This window comes from Carassius auratus, chromosome 22 (genome assembly GCF_003368295.1).
Source record: "Carassius auratus strain Wakin chromosome 22, ASM336829v1, whole genome shotgun sequence".
Taxonomy (NCBI): Eukaryota; Metazoa; Chordata; class Actinopteri; order Cypriniformes; family Cyprinidae; genus Carassius; species Carassius auratus.
Window position 1 is genome coordinate 34,536,372 of NC_039264.1, and position 9,077 is coordinate 34,545,448.

At 33.9% G+C, this 9,077-nt stretch overlaps 1 long non-coding RNA gene across 1 annotated transcript; it reads left to right on the plus strand.

Moving 5' to 3' along the window:
- Window positions 1–3,715: 3,715 nt before the first annotated feature.
- Window positions 3,716–7,805, plus strand: LOC113040469 (uncharacterized). Its single transcript, XR_003275248.1, has 3 exons — window positions 3,716–3,985; window positions 6,837–6,904; window positions 7,014–7,805. It is a non-coding gene; the product is annotated as an uncharacterized LOC113040469 (long non-coding RNA).
- Window positions 7,806–9,077: the final 1,272 nt, after the last annotated feature.

The following is a 9,077-nucleotide window of genomic DNA, read 5'->3' on the forward strand; positions in this document are numbered from 1 at the left end:
CTACTGATGAACACACAATTCAAGCTGGAGAAACTAGAGTTAGTATCATTATACTCTACAGCAGTTACAGTCAGATTGATTTATCAGGGTACATCATATATTTCCAAAAATGAATGTACCCTTGTGATCTTTAATGAAAATAACTATCTCTTTCTCTCATAAAAACATCTCTTCTCTCGTCTGATGATGTGAAGGAGTGAAAACCTGTCAGTCTCATGAGATCACAGCAATAGCAAACAATTATCAGCTTTTCATCTAAAATTAATTCCTGACCGGCATTAAAGAAAAAAAAAAAAACTGTTTCACAAAAGAACTGAATCTGATCACAAAATGTACTTGTTGACTGTAAACTACAATCTTAAATTGTCTTGAAGTAAATTTGAATTTTCTTGATTTGTTACATTTAAACTATATATATTTTATTGTAAAGTGTTCTGTAGTTGATCTTGTATCTTAATTACATCACAAATCACAAACCTTTTTTTTTTTTTTTTGTCCTGACTAAAGATTCTCCAGACTTGAAATGTAACTAATATCCTCAATATCCTAGTTTTGTTTTTGTTTTAGTTTATGGCTGTGTAAATATTTATTTTGTATTCAAGGTGTAGCAACATTTTATTAATTGCACTGTATGATGTTTACTCAAAATTAATTTAACTTACACATGAACAAAACGTGTCTGATTCATTGAGATGAAATAAGAATTATATGATAGACATAAAAAGATATGAAAGATTTTAACACTTTTCACACAAGGTTGTTAGGAATTAAAACTTCATTGTATTTCTATCAAGAATCAGCACAAATTATACATAAATCATGAGAAGTGTCAATTATTTGATTAAATGAACAACTTATTTGTTTTTCTGTTTTGAAGACCAAATTGTGGAAAATTATCCAAAGATGTTCAGACACTCTTCCTCTGTTTTTTGTTTTATCAAGACATTTTGACTTTCTTAAATAGTTTTCTTCTATCTTCTCTCTTTCTCTCAGTGTAGGTTAAGATGCTGTGATTTGACAGATGAAGGTTGTTCTGCTGTGACTTCATGAACATAACGTGTCTGATTCATTGTGTTTTCTCTTTCTGTCTTCAGTCTGTGGGGATGCAGTATTACAGAGAAACAGTGTCTCATCCTGACTTCAGCTCTGAAATCAAACCCATCACACCTGAGAGAACTGGACCTGAGCGGGAATAAACTACTAGGAGACTCTGGAGTGAAACACCTCAGTGATCTACTGATGAACACACAATTCAAGCTGGAGAAACTAGAGTTAGTATCATTATACTCTACAACAGTTACAGTCAGATTAAAGATTACTGTTTACTTTCAGGAAAAGAAAAGGAAAGGATGTGACGTGTGGCCAAATATAGTGTCCCATACTCTGAACATGTGCTCTGCATTTAACACACACACACACACACACACACATACCATGAACACACACACACACACACCGTGAACACACACACACACACACACACACACACATACCATGAACACACACACACACCGTGAACACACTCAGTTTTAATGTTATTTTTAAGTAGTTCTGTAGTTGATCTTGTATCTTAATCTACTTTAATCTTTTTTCTTCTGTTTTTGTTTATGGTCATATAATAAGGTTTTTGGCAATGTTTTAATTATTACACTGTATGATGTTTACTCATAAATAATTTAACTCACACATGAACATAACGTGTCTGATTCATTGTGTTTTCTCTTTCTGTCTTCAGTCTGTGTAGATGCAGTATTACAGAGAAACAGTGTCTCATCCTGACTTCAGCTCTGAAATCAAACCCATCACACCTGAGAGAACTGAAGCTGAGCGGGAATCAAATAAAAAACACAGGAGTGAATCACTTATGTGACGTACTGAAGGATTCACACTGTAAACTGGAGAGATTGAGGTCAGTAACATTCACAGACAAGAATCAAAATGATGAAAATTACTTTGTTTAACTCTTATGTGCTGTTCAAGGTCTTTTGAGACCCCAAATGATATTTGCTGAAATAAAAACAGATGTTCCCTTTATCTAAATGACATGAGACTTTGTACGGTTGTCAACATTTGGTGCTATTCTTTATATATAAAATTATATTCTTTTTATATAAAAAACTATTTTAAAAATATTTTTTTAATTAATACATTTTATACATTTACAAAATATCATAAATCCTTAAAGAATTACACAAATGTGGATTAAAAACATTAGTAAAATTACATTTGTAACAAAAAGTCCTTTTGTTGGCTGTGTTCTCTGGAGAGCCCAAACAGCTCGAGTGTCGTCCCCAAACGAACAGCACATAAGAGTTCAACAAAACACTTTATACTCAATATCTCATGATGAATGTGTTCACATCATATTTGTGAAAGATTCTTCATCTTAATGATTTGTTTGTAAGATGATCTCTCTTCCTCTGTTTGTCTCTTTCTAGTCTTTGTGACTGTGGCATTACAGATGTTTCTTCTTTAACTCAGTCTTTGACAAACACAAAAGCTCTGCAGTTTCTAAAAGAGCTTGATCTGAGATATAATAAGATTGAAGACTCAAAGCAGAAGCTCATTGATGTGCTACGAGACTCAAACTGTAAACTGATGTGAGTAAACTTCACTTTGTGATATTAAAGAGATTCATTTACCTCTGATATGTGAACAAATATATACTTTCAGATATTAGTGAAAAGAGTTGATCAAATGATCATCAAGCTTTATTTCAAAGGGTTTGTGTCTGAATGAAATGTAAAGTTGATAAAAATGTTGAACACAAAGGAGGAAAGAGAAGAAAAGCAGACTGTCACAGCTTTCTACAGCAACAGCTGCTTTATTAATGAGATCAGTAATAGTGAATCATTAGAGTTTGAAATAGATTTGTTCAGATTGTAGGAAAACGCTGGTAAAATCAGAGCAGATTCAGCTTCAGCTCACAGTCGTCCAGCATCACATGATCAATGTCTCTGTCTCTTGTGTGTTTTTACTTTGACAAGCAACACGTCACATTACTTTACACTTACTTTCTGTAAGAGATAATGTACCTCCAGCCGCTTGTTATCACAGAATAAACCCGACAGGGTGATCAGGACTTGTGTCCTCCTGAAGAGACTTATTCTGTGATAACATCCGACTGCATCTGCATTATCACACTTATTATATGCTTTCTTGACACACAAGTGAAGAATTAGACACAATTTAGATTCAGCTAAACACTTCTGGTCAGTTAGCAACAACTTGAACAACAAGACACACTTTGAACAATGTCTCCTCAAGTCTACTATTAACAGGAATCTCCTGCGGTTTGGTTTGAGGGTAAATCCAGTCAGTAACTGAGGCACAAGCTAATAGCAGTTGTGTTTGAATGAAACGAGTGAGAGCGCGGTGCTGTGATACGAGAGAAGTCAAAGAAACGCCCGACTCAAATACCGTATGACTGTGTGTTATTCTGCTGCTAATGACACACACCTAATGAATAACACACCTCCGAATGACACCACTGACCAATCAGAATCCAGTATTCCAGCGAGCTGTGCAATCATTTCACTTATTTACTGAGACCAATACAAACATGTTTAAACTAGAGACAAACAGCTTTAACTAGTGACACATTTAACTGAAAGATTTGTGTTTTAAGACAGAATCACATTTGTGTTTGTTCCTTGTCATTGATTATATTTGCTGTACACTCGCTAGTGTGTGTTTCTCTTTATATTGACTCAATAGAGACACAAACATATGAAGCATGAAACATATGATAGTAACTATTTTGTACTTTGATGATTTTATTTTCTGTTCTACCTTACAGTGTTGATGAAGATTAGAATCTCTGATAGAGTTCAGTCACCAGAAGCTGATAAATGCTGTATCTCATAAAGCGAAGTGGTCTTGAGAGGAGCAGTAAACATCAGCTGAAGATCCACAGAAGAGCTTCACTACTGTGTCTATGAGGAGAAATAAATGTGTGATAAATGTGTAAATGTGATCCATACAGGTGAAGAGACTCAGACTTTACAATCAAATAATGCAGCATGTGTGTTAGAAACATGATATTGAATGATTAATGTTGCTTTAGTATTCAAGCAGATGATCATTGTGTTTAATGTAAAGCTGGAACAGAGGAGGAAGAAGCTCAGATGAGTCTGTCTGGCTCTTCAGTTTAATAATATTTCTATTAAACTCATTAATAATGATTCAAATGTTTAAAAGTGATTGTCAAGTGCAGCTCTTAAATGTGTCAAAAGATATAAAGCAAATATACAATGTGTGAAACTTCTCATGTTTTATACACATTATTATTCTATTTTACTTTATATTTAGTTGTGTGTCTGTTGTTAATGTACATATATCCAGTATATAGTCTTTGTTCTGTGGATGGAGTCTCTCCTTCATCAAATCAACATTAAACATTTTCACAAGTTAACAGCATTTGTGTCTTTCACTCTCCTCTAAATACTCAAACACATTTACTCTTTTTAACACTTTTATATTTTCATGTAAATAAAATGCTACATACAGATAAAAACAAGTGAAAAGTTTACTTGGCTGTTTTAAGTATTATTAAACGGTTTTAAATATAGTCTAACTTGTAGACATGAAACTTAAAGCATAAATAGCTAATGCATAATAACAGAAATGTTCCCGTTATATGTACAGCAGGTAAAAGAAGTCAGCATTTTTATTTAATTTATTTGTATTTTTCTCAGTTATTATATTTCTAAAGGTGCTGTACTTTCTTAATTGCGCCGCATGAGTAGTTGTTGGTCAGAGATGTTTTGGAGCAGAAGATCTGCAGGATTCTGGAGGTTCATCATGTGGAAAGTTGATAGTTAGGTAAAGTGCTTCTGTCGTTCTCTAACATTCAGATCTGTAAAGTAAGGTGGAAAGGACACAGCTCTGATACAGAGTCATTCTAGTGTTGGACCTCCACATATTGTTCAGTGTTATAAAGCTGTTTCTGCTCTTGCTAATGCGTCTCTTGATGTCATTGTCTGTCCTCCATCATGTCTAATGATGAAGCCCAGGTCTACAAACTCCTCATTTCTACAGAGGTCTGCTCCTGTACTTTAATTGCTGAGGGGTTTGAGGTGTTCAGTGTTATCATCTCTGTTTTCTGCTTGTTGATCTTGGAGTCTAGTTGTCTGAGTCCAGATGTTTTCTCTGGTGAGGGTGTAAGAACAACAGCTAATCATCAGTGAAGTCAAGATCTTCTCTGGATAATGCTCGACTTAAACAGACAAACACTTCATGAGTCAACTGTCAGCTTTCCTCACAACGGAGAGCTCAGACTCAGATGTTGATAAAATAATCTTATAATATTCATACACCAGACAGTTGAGTATCTAGAGTACAGTATGCACAGTGTGTAGTGTGTCATTCAGGATTTCATCTGGATAGAAATTAAATCCAAGCAATGGCCATTTAGTTTTATTAATGAATCAAATGAGCTTAATGAACTTTGATGCTTGAGCAGCAAATCAGCATATTGGTATGATTTATTTTTTCAGATCGCGAGCAGGACAAACAAATATAACTGGGACTGTCATAAACGCACTGTAAAACCCGTTGTTTAAATTGTTGAAACAGACCGTTGTTTAAATTGTTGAAACAGATTACATCGATCAAGTCAAATTAACTTAATATTTTTTAGTTCAGTAAAATATATATTTGTAAGTGTCTGTTACCATACACTTTAAACCCTAATAAGATCACAGAACTCTTAAGTTTAAAAATTACATTACATTAAAAATTACATTTCCAGTTGCCTTAAATTATCTCAGTTATCTTATAAATATTGATATTTCTCAACTTATAATTAGAGAGTGCTTCACTCAAAATTTTCTTTATTTTTCAACTCATATAATGTAGGAAATACCCTCAAATATAGTCTGTTGTTGTCCATCCTAAACCTAACCACAGGCTCTACTCTTCACCACAACGGTAACACTACAAAAACAACATAATAGAAACCTTTGTAAGTTCTGACATAACACAACATTTAAGTACTAACTTCAGTCCCTCTATGTTAATCTTGTGTAAAAACACACAAAATAACACTTAATTTCTACATTTATTTTCCTTGTTTTCTGATGCAAAGCATGCTGGGAACTTGAAAACGCAATAATTTTAAAGTTCACCTTACTACAACAATTTTGAGTTTACAGAACTTATTTAAATATTTACATTTACAGACTGTGGGAGCGAGGTCGCTGTGTGATTGGCTGACAGAGTGGTCCTTCCACACATGCATTGATTATTACACCGAAGAAAAACATGCAGATCAACCGTTTTTGTTATGAATTGTATCCTATTTTCCGTTATTGTGTATAGCCTAATAAAATTAGTGTAGTATTTAAGGTTAAATGGAGAAAAGGGTTTTAAATTCAATGCAAAGAGGCAAATTAAAGTCATTCTGTGGCATTTGTTTACCCACTCTAATAAATATACATCTATGTACCGTATTTTTCGGACTATGAGTCCAAAAATATGTCATGATGAGGAAAAAAAACATACGGTAAATCGCACTGGACTATAAATCGCATTTATTTAGATCCAAGAACCAAGAGATAACATTACCGTCTCCAGCCGCGAGAGGGCGCTCTATGTCTTCAGTGTAGACTACAGGAGAACTGAGCAGCGTAGAGCGCACTCTGGCGGCTGGAGATGGTAATGTTTTCTCTTAGTTCATTTCTCTTGGTTCATGTCAAATTAATTTTGATAATTATAAATTATATAATTTATAATGGTTTGTGTATTCTAAAATATATTCCTTTTTGGGTGTTAATTTTGGTCACATTTACATAATGCTTTAAAGAAATCAAAATTATTTTCTTTATTTCTTGTAGGTGCAAAGAAAAGCAGCTGAAGTGGAGAAATGTTTGATGCTTCAAGACTCTGAAGCTGATTTTATTAGGTAATGTATTAGTTATTTAAATAATTTGATAAACTTGTAATTAAGATTACATTTTATATTGAAATACTGCATTGTAGGTTACATTATTGCTTATGTTTCTTAATTTCAGGTCCACCCAGTGGCTTTTGACTATTGAGGGTAAGATGGTTGTGAATTCATACCTCAACTTTGTAGCTGGATTTACAGTCTGGCGTCCCGGGAGCAGGCATCTTTTGCACAGATCTATCTATCAAAATACTTCAAACTTTTTCAAGCCAACTTCAAAGTTGATCTAGTTTAGATTAGTCTTTTTTTTATTTTATCAGAACAGAAGCACTTCTCTTATGGAGGCCACACGAGAAATAAAGATGACAATTGAGGTGTTGAAGGCTTTCAAGATCACCCCAGGGAAGTCAATGGAGAAAGCAGCGGAAGCTGTTAAAGTAGGAGAATTCAAACAAGTGCCCTTACGTTCAAGCAAGGAAAATGTAAATAGATTCCTATCGCCTTCAAGTCAGGAGCCTCTCTGAGGTACTTTTCATTGACATTAATGGCCCCCCTCTCAAGATGTTTGACGCTTACCCGTATATTCAGTCTTGGCTTAGGGAGAAGAGCTTTGACACAATTCGAACACTGTATAAGTCCTAGTATTAACGTTATGCTGTATTAATAAAATAAGGGATAAATGATGAGTTAAATCCCGTTTAAAAACCTGCTATCAGATGCTTCATTAGTGGCTGGGTTTCTCGACAACGATTGATCTGAGAGTTTAAGAGCATTTTCTGAGTCATTTTACGATCTTTCGTTATTGATTCACGTGTGTTTCCCAGAAATGCACTTAACACAATCTTAGGTATCTGTGCTTTAAGAGCTGCTTAGAGTCGCTGTCCGTTTGTCAAGTGCTGAAATCTCATCTTATAGAGTGACTCGTGATTGTAGCACACACTCGTTTACTGAAATGTTCATCTAATGCTGTGTTCAGACTCTGTCAGCAGATTGTCATTTGACTGACAGCTTCTGATCAATGTGGAAGCAGCCAAATATCTCCAAATGAAAGAAAACTCGGGTTTATCTTTGCAACAATAACCTTCACAAGGTGTTCAGATGAAGAAAAAAAGAGGATAAAACTCCAGAAGAAGGACACAGATTCAGTTCACATTAAGAGGAGCATCCAGCAGGACACACAGAAGATCAAAAAAAAAAGAATTAAAAAAAAAAATTTGGTAAATGTAACGTGTTTATATCTGTAGATATATTGGGATTAATCAGAGGATTACATCTTAAAGTTACTGAAATATTGAAGAAAACGTATCGTAAAGTCATCAAAGACATGAGAAGACATTTACAATTACCCATAGAAGGTAACTCAAAAAATACAGCTACATTTGTTGCAAATATTTTATGTATTTATTTATTTTGATAGCTCCCTCTTATAGATATGAAGATTTGTAATACATTTTTTTTTTTTTTTTTACAATATAGCCAGAAGTGTCAATAATAAATGTCCAAGCACAGTGGCTTTTGTAGATGATACAGTTATATACTTCTAAAGGCCATGTCTCTTTTCTAATAAGAATCTTTAGGTGTCTAGTTTTAGAAATATTATTCCATTTAATACATTAAAATTATTCACATTTTATATTCACTTTCCTTTAGTTGGCCATATATTCAGTCATAGTTGGTGACATAAGTTTTCAACATCATTAGGATATAAAAATATTAATGATAGTATGTATTTTCGAGATTGTAATATATTACATTTTGGGAAATAAATATTTCTATGCATTTTTTACTACAAGTGAACTATTTACCATTTTCACAGTCTTTAAATTGTGATCTAAAAGAGTTTGTTGTGTGATTTCCTCTAGTGGACAACATTAGTATTACAGCCTTCATCTCTGTTAGCTCCCTGAGCAGCAGAAATTCATCAAACTTTACTTATTTACTCAGAATGTCTTGTCCATGTGTATGAATTTCTGAGAAATTATGGATCCATCCCTTTATAACTTAAAACTGGTCATGTTTAATTGTTTCAGCTGAAATTGACATTTTGTGATCACTGCATCATGTTTGTTTTCCTCCTTCACTCTCTAGGTCTGTGATACCATACTCTCACACACCATGGACCAGTTCTCCTACACAAACACCTTGTTAGTGTCACTGTGCTTCAAGCAGACAGGTTTGAACAGGACAC